This window comes from Desmodus rotundus, chromosome 5 (assembly GCF_022682495.2).
Source record: "Desmodus rotundus isolate HL8 chromosome 5, HLdesRot8A.1, whole genome shotgun sequence".
In the NCBI taxonomy this organism is placed as follows: Eukaryota; Metazoa; Chordata; class Mammalia; order Chiroptera; family Phyllostomidae; genus Desmodus; species Desmodus rotundus.
The window spans coordinates 21,219,063-21,234,485 of record NC_071391.1 but is presented as its reverse complement, the minus strand read 5'-3'; the positions used below and the strand labels follow the sequence as shown (position 1 = coordinate 21,234,485).

General features: G+C 46.2%; 1 protein-coding gene across 3 annotated transcripts in view; it reads right to left on the bottom strand.

Annotated features, from left to right (window-relative positions):
• The window catches only part of SLC1A2 (solute carrier family 1 member 2), a 142,203-nt gene that overhangs the window by 113,325 nt on the left and 13,455 nt on the right, over positions 1-15,423 (bottom strand). Inside the window, exon 1 of one of the 3 annotated variants that reach the window (XM_024558917.3) lies at positions 13,585-13,909. The exons of the other annotated variants lie outside the window; for them this stretch is intronic. The gene's annotated coding sequence lies outside the window, so the exon portion shown is untranslated. Of the gene's footprint in view, positions 1-13,584; positions 13,910-15,423 lie in introns of those variants that run through there. 3 annotated transcript variants of the gene reach the window in all.

Here is a 15,423-nt window from a genome sequence, read left to right as displayed (position 1 = left end):
TCCTTCCCCAAGGGGTCTTCCTTCAAAGACGGAGGGAACTGATTCCTCTCTGGTTCCCTACATTCTCCTTAGCATCTTCTCACCAACTTAGGTAATGCACTGTTAAAATCTGGACCCTGTAGGAATGGGTCTCATCAGGATTAGAAGAATTTAGAGGGGACAGAAAGCAAGGAGCAAAACCAACCTTTAAAAAGTTTATTTCCTCTGGCCCTTAACCATATGCCTTCCTACACTTCTTTCACACTGCTAGGTTCTCCTCTTCCATGGAATATCTCAGTTCTTAGGCCCATCTTGCCTTCTCTCATCCTCACTCTTCTCCTGTGTCAGAAGAAGCACATGTCTCTTACAATGGACATATTTTCTAGCTACTTACAGACATGACCCCCTCAGATACCATTGCAATGAAGTACAGGGATGTTAGCGTAAACCTCAACTCAACACTGAGGGAAAGACATGTTGTTACTCAGGTAGCTATTTTAAGCATTTCCTTTGAAAAGAAAGCCCAATAAAAAAATCAATTTTTATTTTTGAAAATGAAAAGAAAAATCAGCTTTAAAAGGTTGTATGTTGAATATCCTAACAGATTTCAGCATATTGGACAATAGAGAATCACTGATACATGGCCCAGGGACCAACCATTTTAACGATAATGGCTAACGTGCCAGGGGCTTGCTGCGTCCCGGGACCTTCTCCACACACTTCTGTGCATTTATTCTCACAACCACCCCTAAAAGATGCGGCTCTATTCCTGAACCATTTTACGTATGTGGAAAGTGAGACTCAGAATCTCAACAAGCTGCCAACATGCCTTCCTCACTCTCCTGTTTTCCAGTGCCCCCCCACCCTTCTCTCGTGGAATCAGTATATGAATTTTTTCCTAGTCAACCAATCGCCAGAGATGGCTGTCTGCGTTTGTAGGGAGGACCATCTGAGCAAGAATGGGTCAAATCTTTCTAGAAATGAAAGAACATGCCAGTTAGGGTGTCTGGCTGCTGAAAAGGACCCCACGCAAATGGCTGGCCCCTTCAGGTCTCCCCCAGCTCGGCATGAGCAGGCAAGCTCATCCCCCACCTTCTCGGTGCTGCGGCCGATGCTGCTGTTAGAGCTGCATTTCCCTCCCCTGGAGGACAAGGGGTGTGAACGCAGCCGGTTCTGGAAAAAGCTCACTAATAATTCCCTCCGGGTAACCCACAGGACAATGCTGGCCACCATGGCAACGACGATGCATGTCCTTGTTTGTTTTAAAAAGGGTCCAAAAAAATGGGGCTATTTTTTCGTGAATGTGGAATTCCTGACAGAAAGTGTGTATGAGTGAGAGTGAGGTACAAATGGGTGGGGAAAAGATATCTTAAAAGTGCAGTCTGTAAGTTATTAAACATCAGGACATTAAAATAAGGGAAATAGTGCGTTTCTTGGCTTCACACTGCACCCTTCTGGAAGGAGGTGGAAGTGAAAGAATAAATCATTTCTATAATCAATTTGCTATAATATTATGAAAATTGATATGTAGTCCAAAACTCATATATAGTCCTGGCCATTGTGGCTCATTTGGCTAGAGTGTCACCCTATAAACTGTAAGGTCACAGGTTCAGTTCGCGGTTGGGGCACATGCCTGGGTTGCAGGTTCAGTCCCCAGTTGGGGCACATTTGAGAGGCAACTGATTGAAGCTTCTCTCTCACATTGATGTTTCTCTCCCTCTCTCTCCCTCCCTTCCCCTCTCTCTAAAATCAATAAACACATCCTCAGGTGAGGGAACAATTGTTTAAAAATTCATATATATGGCCCTGGCTGGTGTGGCTCAGTGAATTGAGCTCCAGTCAGCAAACCAAAGGGTCATGGGTTCAATTCTCAGTCAGGGCACATGCCTGGGTTGCAGGCCAGGTCCCCAGTGGGGGGCCCTTGAGAGGCAGCCACACACTGATGTTTCTTTCCTTCTCTTTCTCCCTTCCTTACACTCTTTAAAAATAAATAAATAAAATATTTTTTAAAAAAAGAAAAAATTCATATATAAAAGCATTTTCCCATACTCAAACCTTTTTTCTCTTAACATATAACTCCCCCAACTAATCTTTACTACAAACTTATATGACTAAAATTATTTTAAAATATTATTTATTAATTTTAGAGAGAAAAGAGAGGGAGATAGAAACATCGATTTGTTGTTCCACTTATTTATACATTCATTGGTTGCATCTTGTATGTGCCCTGCCAGGGGATCGAACCTGCATCCCTGGACTACTGGACAATGTTCTAACCAACTGAGCTCTCCAGCCAGAGCAAAGCTAAAATTATTATCCCTATTTTACAGATGAGGAAGCTGAGTCTGAGAGATGACGGCCTCAGTCCCGTGGCCTAGAAGTGGTGCCGGCCGGGTTTGTACCCAAGTCAGCCCGAATCTCTTATTTCTACATATCGGTTCTACGGGAAAGGAAGAAAACTGAATCCAGTGAGGAGGCGAGGTTTACCCAGAACTGATTTCAGGAAACAAACCTTCCCCTCTGCCTTGGGAGCTGTAGGATCCCAGAGCCTAAACCTTCGTCACCTTTGTTTTTGGACGCTCAGAAAAATCAGGGAAAGAATCCATGAAAAAAAGATCAAGAATGAAGTACTATAAAGCAATATCTCTTTAACTTTTGTTTCACATATTCAAAAATTCCAAGCAACCAATGACCCACGACACTTAAATCACGGGGTGCATTGACCTGGGCTCCCTTTCTCGTGCACAGGCACAGCCCCAGCCGATGAGGGACAAGCTGTTCTCCAGCGGGCTTGTGGCCTTCCTTATTCTCACCCCAAACTGCGGCTGAGGTTGGGGGTCTTGGCGACACAATCCATCTCTCCTGGGCTTCAGTTTGCTATCTGTCAAATGAGAATCCTTTGAAGCTGAGTATAGAGATAGTAAAGTACAAAGTTGGGAATTCTCATGTATATTTTAAAAATGATCAGCATGACGTGGAGTAACTGGTTTGGCTGGTTTCAGACATTCATTCATTGGATGGACAGAGAGCTTTGACACAGCAAGCGCACGGCCTAAGAACGAAGCCAAACGCAGCAGTCGGCCTAATTTGAAAAACAAACCAACAAACAAACAAAAACCTGACTTCCGTAGATAAAGCAGTGAGTTTCACACATGCCTGGCAACAATCTACAAGAAGAAACACGTCTTACACCTGTCGCCCTGACCCAGCACACACACAGGCGTGCACACACAGGCGTGCACACAGGCAAAACGGCAGGCAACAGCTCATATCTGTTGCATAGTCAGTGTACTCTGATAGTTTCTATTCTCTACTTCGTTTTTAAATTTGACTTTTTCTACTAAGTGGGTTTCTTGGTCCACTGCATGGTTATGACCTGCAGTTTGAGGGGCACTGTTCAAAGCTGTTATTCAATACAGTTACTGAGCACTTGAAATGTGATGAGTATGAAACAAGAGGTACCTTTAAGTTTAAAAGACACAGCTGAGTTTTTAAAACAGTACCAAATATTAAAGTAAAATACCTCATTAGTGATTTTTCATATTGATTACATGTTGGAGCAATAATGGTTTATATAGCCCTGGCTGGTGTGGCTCAGTGGATTGAGCATCTGTCTGTGAACCAAAGGGTCGCCGGTTCCATTCCCAGCCAGGTCACATGCCTGGGTTGCAGGCCAGGTCCCTGGCTGGGGGTGTGCAAGAGGCAACTACTTACACATCAATGTTTCTGTCCCTTTCTTTCTCCTTCCCTTCCCATTTCTCTAAAAATAAATAAATAAAATATTTTTAAAAATGAAAAAATAATGGTTTGTATAATTTGAAATAAAAATAAAATATATTATTAAAACTAACTTTATCTGTTGCTCTTTACCTTTTTCCTGTGGCTGGAAGAAGAGTTAATATTATACACGTGGCTCACATTATGTTCCTATTGGACGACATTGACCTAGAGCGGGGCTAGCAAACCACAGCCCAGGGGTCAAATCCAAATTGCCAACTGTTTTTGTAAATAAACTCTCACTGGAACATAGTCACTGTCCCTCACTTATGTATTGTTGAGTACTCACAGCAGAGGCTGCATGGTCTGCAGAGCCAAAGATATTCACTACTGGCTCGTTGCAGAAAAAGTCTGCTGATCCCTAACAGCAGTGGGTGCCTATTATCTGCCAGCCATGTACCAGATCAGTCACACACACACACGTATGTACACCTATACAGCACTTGACTTGATACTGATGACAGTGCTGCTAGAGGAGTTTTATTACTGAACTTACAGATGAGGCTCTGAGTGATTCAGTAATTGACCCAAGGTCACCCAGCTGGGCAGCAAGTACCAGAGCTGGGATCTGAATCTGTGCCAGTCTAATGACAAAGCCTGTGCTATCATTTCCACTTTGGATGCACCTGCCCCAAAGAACCCCTTCCTACTAGATATATGGCTAAGGCCCACCTTTGCCACTGAGAGAACCAACTGGCCCACCTGACGGCCAACAAGTCCAGAAGGCGATGGGGCCAGGTTTGAAAAGAAGGCCTCCCCTCAGGGAATTTAAGTGATGGATCTGCACTTTTAGTCTTAGGAGGACTCACCTGCCTTCTACCCACCATAAAAATTAAAACTGCTCAGACACTGCTCCCTGTTTCGTTGTAAGCCTGTCTCACTTCAAACAGTAATTTTCATGACGATGCCTTGTTTTTCATTTCCAACCCCACTAACTTAGGGATTCAAACATCGGATTTGATAGTCCTGGATACCCAAAGTCACTTTGAAAAAATAGTAAGTGGGAATGTCTAAAAAAGCTCACTGGGGCTATTGGTAAGTGCAAAAGCGAATAAAAGAGTTTTCAAAGGAATACCCCACTTTGGTAAATAAATAAAAATCACTTATAACTATTTGTGTGTATGTGTGTGTTGAACATTTTTCTCAAGGGGTAGATGAAATTCTTTTTGCTTTTATGTGCTTTTAAATGTTTGTTGCAATAAAAACTGTATTGGTTGCAAATGTTTTAAATTTCCTGGTTGAAGAATCCACACACAATTTATGTTTTGGTTTTTAAGGGCACCACCGGCCTTCCACTGGTTTTCGACATTAGAAGGCACAGAGAAGGTGAAGTCGGGCAAACACACAGGAAACCCGAGATGATCTTTCAGGGCTCATTCAGCCAGCCCGGGAGGGATCCGGCCATCTTTGAGGAAAAGTGGGGCTGCAGCGCCCCCCCGCGTCCAGCCCTGCGGAAGCCATCAGCCGTGGGCGGAGGAATCCTGCCTCCATGGCTTTGGGCCAGGGGCCCTGCTGGGCAATTCCACACAGAGTATTAGGAATTCCCAGGGACAAAGAGTATTCGTGCTCACCGAGTTTGTTATTCCTACCTCTACTTGCCAGGCCAGGCAAGTGGAGAGCTCAAGCTCCCAACCTCTGTGGTGACTTAGTACAGGCCTTCGGGGTTCCCAGGCTCCTTTCCCAGTGGCAGAGGAGGGGTTAGGGAAAGAAACCTAGGGGGGTGCTCTGAGTCCTGAACAGGAGCCGTCCAGGCTTGGATCTTCATGGTCTCCCTTTCTGGATGATTCCATGGCAGCTAGGTGCACGTGTGGGCTTGGAAGGGGAGGATGCATAAATATAGCATTAATATACCTCAAAGTTTTTATACATGTTGAAGGCTCAGTTTTAGGTGTTCCAGGGGGATATAAGCACCGTGATAATGTTTTAAACAGCCACCTTTTTTTTTTTAGCATCTATTTCTTCCAGCACTGGCCAAATGAGAGGTAACCTTCATTACAGCCCTTCAAGGCAGATGCTATTACCTCTATAATAAAGATAGAGAAGGAAGCTAAAGCTCCCAGAAGCCAAGTCATTCACCAAGAAAGTAGCTGGTCCTAGATTTAAGCATCTCTAGCTCCTTCTTGGTGCCAGGTGTCCTATACTAAGGTCTTGGCCAGGGTGTAGGGATAGCAGGTAGATGCATTGTCCCCAGTAACTGGACTGCCACCTCCACCGGATGGCTAGACTTCACTTGCAGAGGGCCAGTCACTCCATAAGCATCTGTTAGGCCAATGAATAACAGCACATTTTACTGCACCTTGAGCTAAGCGTCTATTCCAGGAGTCCCTCTGATTTCTAAAGCTGCCATGTTAAAAGCAGAGGCCAGTCCGCCCCTGATCTAGCCCCTGCCACACAGCTAATATGAGAGTCCCTTCCCAGAGCACTTCAAAGACATGGCTTCTGGTGACCCACAGCCCATGCTTCTGTTCTCCCTGCTGCCTTACTGTCCTGAGCAGAGAGATGGCAAAAATAACACCAAAACTGGTGTTCTTTGCAAGCCTTTAATCAAATTAGGACTTGGTAACCTGAAAGAGGGGGCCAGAGAAAATGTGAGGGACATTTCATACATGTGAAAAAAGTCACCAGCCACTTTTATTCTGAGCTTTGCACCTTCCTTTAGGGATTTGTGAGCAGCTCCAGCACCAAAAATAACCAAATAAAAATCATCATACCTATGAACAAAACATACACCTTACATGGTATGCAGACAGTATAAAGGTTTGTTTGCCTAAAATGTTCCAGTTCTAAAAGGCAGGCGAGAATAGAGGCTCCCTGTTGTTGTCGTGTGTTTCTTTCACACAGAGCCTCTTCCTCTCCCCCCTCCCCCACTCCTGTGGCTTCGTTCTCAGGGCGATGGCCAAAGCAGTACCACAGCCCCCGTGAAACTCTTTTGGAATGATGACTGAACATTCTCCAGTCCCTTTGTAAAAGAACACTTCTTTGTTCAATGGAGCCCTTCCTCCCTTGGCAATCTGCAAAGCTTACTTCCTTCCACCACCAACTCCTGCCTCAGCCCCTGAACAAACCCTAACCTCAAACCCAGGGTCTAACTTGCTTCTAACGGTAAACCCGTCTGTCTTGTATAAAGCCCCTCTGGATGGGATCCCTCCTCCAAGCCCCCAGCTCCAGGCAGCGGTGGTGCCCTGATTTGTTCATGATGTCTCAGTGAAGGCCCGAGACCCATGCTCTGCCCCAGCAAATGCCCTCAGCCAGGTGTGAAGGGATCAGAGACCTGTCAGTTGGGCCACCTGCTGCTCGGGCACCACCGCGAACTGCCACTCTCCTCTGCGCCTCCACGGCGACCCTGCCCTCCCACAGTGGCCGTGCAGATTTGGCAGCCTGAGGCTGATAAGGTGAAAGGCCCCTTCCAAATATAAGAAAGACCAAATTGCTAATTTAACTCTCTTGATTAAAAATACAATTTCCTTAACTTCAGTCAAAGGATCGTGAACTCTGTGGCCTGTGGAAAATGACTGAGTGACATGGCAGAAAAAGCCAGAACAGGCCAGTTGGGATGACCCCTTCTTCTTTCCCTGCAGAGTTCACCCCACTTTCTCACCTCCAGTTCCTCTTTATCTGCTGGAAGGTCATGGTCCCACCAGCCTCCAAAGGGACTGAATTCCAGGAAAATTCAAACCTGCAGATCTTAACCAGTTAGTGGGAGTGATCAGGGCCATGTGGCCCCAAAGGGTAGAGAGGTCCAGTACTGAGTCCATTTCTGATGCATCCTTAGGCCACTGGGCATAATGTGGAAGCAGGAACCTGAGGGAAGGACAATGCATAATGATGCTAAGTTGGCTCCTTGTGGTGGGCGGAGGATATGGCTGCAGGGCCTGTTGCCTTGGAGAAAGGCATTTCTCTCCTTAGGAGGTAGGTAGCTATGGAGGGTGCACTGGCCCCAAGGACCACTGGTGCCCTGGGGAGATGGAATGCCCTGCCTCTCCAACACCCCCCACCCCAGTGATAAGTGTGGGCTCTGGCCTCTAGTGACTCCAAAGATCCCAGAGGCCCAGGGGGAGGTGAGGTCTCCCAAGGGCCTGGAGAGCACCCTCCCTGCCCCTGCTCTGGCTGTACCACACACAGTGATTAACTCCGATTTTAGGAACACCCCATTGTGGACAATTCCAGGCTTTCTGAGAGCAGGGAGGGCCTGGGGATCCAAGTATATCACCCCGTTCCAAGGGTAGCAGTGGGGGTTTCCAAAAGGGAGTGGAAAACAAGACCAGGCGTTCTTTCCCGGAGCCGGCCTCAGGAATGAGCTAACCTCCTGTCAAAAGTTTAGGATTTTTTTTTTTAACTCAGAAGCCCCAAGAATAGTGATTTTTATGCTTATCTCTTTTTTTTAAATCATTACTCCCTCTAGTTAGTCCCATATCATCCCCCTCATGTATGAGAGGCTCTGGGAATTCAGGGACAGGGAAGCTAGGGGAAGTCTGGCTCTCCCCACCTCACCCCTCCACTGGGACTACTAGAGGAAGTAGCATCTGCCAAGGGTAAGTCCCAGGGACCCCAGAAGAGCCAGTGTCCAGGAAGTGGAGGCCCAAGGGGAGGGGAAGAACACAGGTAAAGCAGGCAACATGTCTTCTAAAGCTCACATACTGGGCAGGAAGAAGGAACCCTCAGAACATGCCTGAGCCCCAGTCTTTGACTGTAGGTAGAAGAACCTCACTTTCTTCTTTCTCCTAATCTTTAAAACTCACAGAGCATGTTACAAGATATAATGGACAGATTTCCAGTCCAGAAGACTAAGGCAGAACACGAACTAAAACCCAGGTCTCTCAACCTGCTTTGCCTGTGGGCCTCAGAACAAGGAGCAGGCTGGACCAAATGGTCTGGAACATTCTGAGTCCATGGTGACAACAAGCAGAGACAGCTTATTATCCTTCACGTGACATAGAAACCTAGTCGGGATGTATTTCTGACTTCTGCAAGCGCCGATGACTCTCACTTTGGAAAGGGATGGAACAAAATCACAGTCTGAATGTGGCCAAGGAAACACAGCCCGAACTTGAACTGCTACCCATGGTGAGCAGTCCATCCCCAAGGATCCTAGCCCACAGCGACTCCACAGTGGCACAAGTAAAGCCTGCTCGGACAGAGACCCGGGGGCCACTGTTCGTCCGGTAATAACGAGCAATGCCTCGGCCTGGTGGATGTGAGTTACCTGACCTTAAGAGAGCTAAGTAAAGGCAGTCTTGCCCTAAGCACAGAAGGCTTAGCCTCCTACGCAGCTCCATGGGGCTGTGAGCCCCGTGAGATGAGAATATCTTGCGTTTCAGAGCTGGCCCGTTCAGGGCCCCCTGAATGGGAAGGAAGGGCACCGCACTAGCCCTACAGAGCCTGCCCAGGGCTGGGTGTCTGCCCAGTTCGGGGAGAGACTTCATCTGGGAGAGGTGATTTGCATCGGCCTGCGAGTCACTTACAAAATGAAAATATTCAGCCACAATCTGTTCCTACCAGCCAGGAAAGAGCAGCCCCATCCACACCGACCTTTAGCAAGTCCTTCTGCTTCCTCCGCTTCCCGAATCGAATGGCTGCCCTCCCCATGTGGTTTCCCTTCATCCTTAGGGGAGTCGAGGGTTGGCCTTTCACAGACACAGCCCTTGACAGACATCTCCTAAGGCACCTGGGAAACGAAATAAAGCAACTAGCTTTAGTTGGACCTACCCAGATAATGAAGCCAAACTGGATGGTCTACCTTTTTGATGTATAGATGCCATCTTTAGAGATGAGGTCAAAAATCCAATCAGAACGAGCACAAGTGGAGGTGGGGAGGGGCTGGGGTGGGGGTACGGCTGGGTCTTGAGACCAGAAGGTTCAGGATGTGAGAACAATCCTTGCAGGATGGCCCTTCCCCTGTGTGTGTGCCAGGCAATCTATTCCCACTCAAAACAGAGGGGGTAGCCAGCGCTTTCCACCTGCGGCAAAAAGGCACGGCCGCAAGAAAGGAGCCAGCCCCTCCAGTAAAGTGTGGAGCCACGTTTTTGCTGATAGAGAAGAGCTCACGCTTAGAAATGCAGCATGAACTCTGTGCAATTAATGCTAAAGAAACAGTGAGAATGTCCTACAGTTAGTGTAAAGCCCTGACACAAAAGGACGTGACCAGTCAACAAGGACTAGTGTGAACTCTGAACAGGATCTGTAAAATCTGAAGCCAACACAGGGGAAAAAAAATTTTTTTAACCAGGTTCAGGGAAAGACATGTCTTAGTCTAACACTGGCTCAGGTGGTGGCTTGAAATTACAAGTTCCCCCCAGAGCCGTTCCCTGTTATAGCCACAATGAACAGACACTGCAGGGAGGTAGATGGCAAAAGACAATTACACCCCTGCCTTCCAATCTCCTGTCTCCCCGAGGCTGTGCAATTGGGGAATATGTGTCAAAATGATAAATACTAAATACATGCACCATTTGACCCAGTGATTTCATTTCTAGCGATCTACTGTAAGGAAAGACTGAGACAGGTTTGTATGTGTAAATATACAAGGGTGTTTATAATAGTGAAAATTAGAAACAAGTTAACCATGACAATAGGATATTGGTTCTGAAACTTATTCTACATCCAAACGCACACAAAAAATATCCATTAAACAAGGTTGTAGATTTACTTATTGACAGATATTCATAACACATTGCCAAGTCAAAAAAATAACTTTTGTAAAATTATTTTATAGAAAAAAATTAGTTTATAGGTTGTACTCCCATTTTAATTAAAAATGTTTTGACATGTATATAAGCTAAGTCCCAAATGACACCGTGCCATGTTCAAGATACCTATTGCAGGTCAGTGACACAAAGGGTGTTAGGCTTTTGTTATCTTGTTTGTGTCTAAGCAGGATGGCGCTCGTGTACAATGAATAGACTTGTTACAAATACGCTCTCCCCCCTTGCAGAATGGTGCCTTAATATGGATTACTCCTGCCGAAACTCATAGTGGTACATCCCTGAAAAATCAGAGTCCCATGCAAATGTAAGAAAAATAACATTAAAAAGAAAAGGGAAAAAAAACACAGAAGTCTTCCCATGTGATCTCCCTTAAAAATAATTATGTAGAAATCTTTTAGTGCCCACCTGCCTATTTTTTTACTTAGAAGACACACGCATTTTCTTCTACAGCACACACGGGTTTCTTTTACCCTGCATGCCAGCCTCCCTGATAAAACTCTGACATCGGGTTGCCTGTTACTGGCCACGTACCAGGAGATTACCACTCAAACACCTACTGACACGCTTTAAGGTGGTTTAAGGTTTTGGAAGTATTGAACCACCAGCTGTTGGAGTGAGTTGGGTAGCTTCCCAGAGAGGAAATCATAGATTCTCTGTGTTAGAGGAAAGAGGCATTAGCCCTCCTTCCAAAGCTCAGCCGCCCTCTACCGTGCCCCTGCCTGCTGGTCATCTGACCTAGGTCTGAATCCTCCTTCTGCCCCCTGTCTCTCAGCCAACACCTTCCGAAACTATGTCTTATCTTTATACCGTTTCAGAACAGATGAATGAGCTTGAGCAGGGTTCTTCTTGCTTGGGGAGACCCTGATATTATGGGGGGTAATATAATTAAAAAAATGGTTCGTCTTTGTCCCTGGTTCCGGGAAGGCACACAGCTCCCCAAACCATAGCACTCTCCAGAGCAAGAAGAGTCTTTTGTAGGCTAACGGGGAGATGACTGGTGGCCGAGGGCTCTGCCCCTGGACAGCTCAGAATGGGTGGGGGGTCACCAGAAAGACCAAGTCTTGATTAGAAGATTGGAGCTTTCGGCCCCACCCCTAACCTCTGGGGAAGGGAAAGGAGCTGGAAATTGAGTTGATGATCAATGGCCAGCAAGTCGATCAATCACGCCTACTTAACAAAACCTCCATAAAAATCCCTGACTGGCAGCTTTGGGAACTTCTGGCCTGGTGAACACACCAAGGTTTTGGGAAAGCTCCATGCTCCTCCCCCCATGCCTTGCCCTATGCATCCCTTCCATTTGGCTGTTCCTGAGTTGTACCCTTTATAATAAGCCGGGAAACAATAGTAGTGTTTCCCTGATTTCTATGAATCAGTCCAGTGAATTTTCACACCAGAGCAGGGGACTGTGGGAATCTGTTGGATTTATAGCCTGTCTGTCAAGAATCCAACCTGGGCTCGTGACTGGCACCTGAAGTGGGGGGAGTCTCCTGGGCCTGAGCCTTAACTTAGAGGACCTGACGCTAACTCCGTGTTGACAGTGTCAGAACTGAATTGAATTGTAAGACACCCACTGGTGTCAGAGAGCTGGAGACAGTGGAAAAAACACCATGCATTTTGAGTCAGAAATGTTGCGAGGGAAAACAGTTCAAGGGTTAAAAGCACATAAGAGAAAAATCTTCTAGGAAACTTTTGCTCGTGCAAATACACCTCTCATAAGAGCAAGGAAGTCCAGGACCTACTTTCTAATCTTATCCCCTGTGACTCTATGAGACGGAATTAGCAAACATACCCACGGTTGTGCACTAAATGTTAGCCCCCAATTTGCAAAGTCAAGAGACTGACAGATAACCCCATCTGAGTTCGGCTGGCTAAAAGCAAGCCACTCATGCTATTCCAAGGAAAAGAATGATTGACAGTCATCATACAGGGTGTCGCCCACATCCCAGGCACTACGTGGAGGGATCCACAAAGTCCTTCCTGCCTTAATTTTTTTCCCAAAAACCTCATGGACAGGTCCAGTGAGCGCTATTGTCCCTATTTCATGGATAAATAAACTGGGTCTTAGAGAGGCTCATTAGCTTCCTTGAAATTATACTGCCAGTAAGTAAAGGATCAGGGCATTTTGCGTGGGTCTTTCTGAATATCAAACACGTCATTTTAACCGCTGTGCAGCACTCTCTCCCAGAAGCTGTTTTATGCAAAGTATCTCATCATTGGAATACTCTAATGCACTGCAAGCCATCAGATATTCTCAAGGTTATCATCTTTATCCTGTTCACTGTCATTGTTAATAGCATTTCCTAGAGGCCTGCATAGGTGTGGCTTCCTTGAAGGACTTGCCACATAATTTGCGGAGCCCAGTGTAAAATAAGAACACAAGGCCCCTTGCTATTAAGAATTTCAGGATGGGGCGACTGCGGAGCCTTAAACTAAGGACGGGACCATTCTGAGCTCAGGGCCCAGAAGCTGGCCCTGCATTCCTGTGTTCCTGCACTTACACTCGGAGAATCCGAGATTCTCTTGAAGGGACAATCAGAAATGCGTGTGGTGAAGAACGCAGCCAGTGAGCTTTTTGACTGCTTTCATGCATTCGCCCAACAAATGTCACATGATCAGAGGACATGAAAAACCCAAAGGTGAATTTCAGACACCCCGAGTAGACACTAACGAGTCCCTTCTGCTCCCTGTAAACACGGAGTGGTCTTCATGGCTGGCCTCAGCCCAGCTTAGCTCAAAGGTGACGAGATCAAGTCCTGTTTAGACAAACATATGGACACATGGATAAGTCCCTGTCTCCTCCACGGTCGCCTCCTGGGGAGCGTGCCTGTAATGAAAACACCGCATTTTCATGCCTCTTTTAATTTTGTTGCCTCTTTCCAACTGGGTTGGAACATGGACTAGACTGCTGGGGTGGTTGGATAGTCCCTTTCAAAAGACTAATGCCTGCTTTCATGCTTCCATTCTTGGGTTGTTTATTCTGGGGCCTTTCCAACCTTTTCAAAATGCACCTTTCAATTCCTCAAGCGTCTTTTTCTCCCTCTTCAAAGGCCTCTCTGCTTCCCCACGGCTGCCCCTTCACCCTAAATAATCTGTCAATAACCAGGCAAAACCAGGTTGGACCTACCCGAGCTCTGGAACCAGTGACTCTTGTTCAGACCCTGCTGGTGACTCGAGGAGAAGCCAGGAGGACGGGGACAAGGAGCCAGGACCACGCTGGTGAACGGTGACTGCTGTCAACTCACTTCTCCTCCTCTGCCCACTTGTCCCAGGCTCCAGAGAGCTTGACTTAACAACTGCAGGTCACTTGAATGTAAATAATCGATGTGGTGGGGTTTCCTTTCTTAAAAACCAAGGCAACAGCTGCTGCGGGCCCCGGAAAGAGGCAATTCGCCCTCTGGCTCTTGCTTCAGCGCAACAGGAAAATCACCATTGCCTGCAGCTACCCCGTCAGGCTCCACAGTGCCCCCTTCTGGACAAACTGGTTTGGTCTTCCTGATTCCTGAACAATGACAAGTGGATTTGCGAGTGGGGGACTGGAGTTTGCTTTCCTGGGAACCCACTGAGAGTCTTCCCAGGGAAAGGGGAAGCCAATCAAGTAAAAACATGATCCGTGTCTCCTTGGTTCTCCCAACTAACAAAGACTTCTCTGTCAAAGGAAAGCACAGTGTCTCTCCTTGGATTCTATTTTCACCTCAAAAACAGCACTTGGATTGCTGGGGGAATCTAGCATGGGCAATGAGGACAACGAGGGTGGTTTCAGCTCGCAAGAACTTCGGGTAAGGCTCAGGAAGGGCGTTCCGTCAACTGGCCCTTCCTCCAATCACGGAGTTCTCAGAGTCGAGAGAGAAGACGCTGGGCCCAGTTTCTGTTGCCTGTCTACCAGGACACAGCAAATACCCCTCAACTCGTCCCGCCACGAGAAAACTCCAGAGAAGAATCCACTTCAGAAAATACAGAAATACTAAACATTTTCATTTAGCTTACCGGAAAACACACATACCAGCCACGAGACGTTATTTCTAGACCCATGGCTCTCTTTTTCTTTTTTTTCCATTACAGTTGACATTCAATATTATATTAGTTTCAGGTGTACAGCAGAGTGGTTAGACACTTACACAATTTATGAAGTGATCCCCTGAAAAGTCTGCCCTTACCTGACACCATGCATAGTTATTACAAAAGTATTGACTATATTCCCTAATCTGTACTTTACATCCCCACGACTGTTTTGTAACTGCCGATTGATATGTACTTCTTAATCCCTCCCCCTTTTCCACTCAACCCCCAACCCTTTCCATCTGGCAACCATCAGTTTGTTCTCCATATCTTTGAGTTTGTTTCTGGTTTATTTGTTCATTTTTTTTCTTTTTTAGATTCCACATATAAGTGAAATCATATGGTACAGATCTTTCTCTGACTGACTTATTTCATTTAGCATAATACCTGCTAGGTCCATTCATGCTGTTGCAAAGGGTAAGATTTCATTCCTTTTTATAGCATGGTTCTTTTTTTTTCCCCCCTGACCACAGTAAGGAGCCAGAGAAAAGAACTCTGTTGGGAATGATTAAACATTCAGAATCCCTTCAAAAGTTAAAATAGCATCCATTTAACAATGCTCTCCGCTTCTGGGCACTTTCCTTTTTCTAAATCAGTTTTACAAGCAGTTGAACTGTTGCGCCTTGGATTTTATTCACTGATGCAATTTAAATATCATCTTTGACTTAAGAAATGCTTCTTTGTATCTGACTATTAAGTTCATGCTAGCTTCTCGTCGCTTGCCTTTACAAGGAGCAAGGAGAAGGAGTAGAAAGCCAACATTCTGAGAGGAGGCAGGAAGCCCTGGGAAAGAGGGGGAACAGCAGTCGGCTCAAAGTCTCCTCTGATTAGACTTCTTTGCTTTTTATAACAGCAGCTCTAGGAGTTTGTAATCTTTCCCAGACAGCAGCATGGGAACGCGATAGAC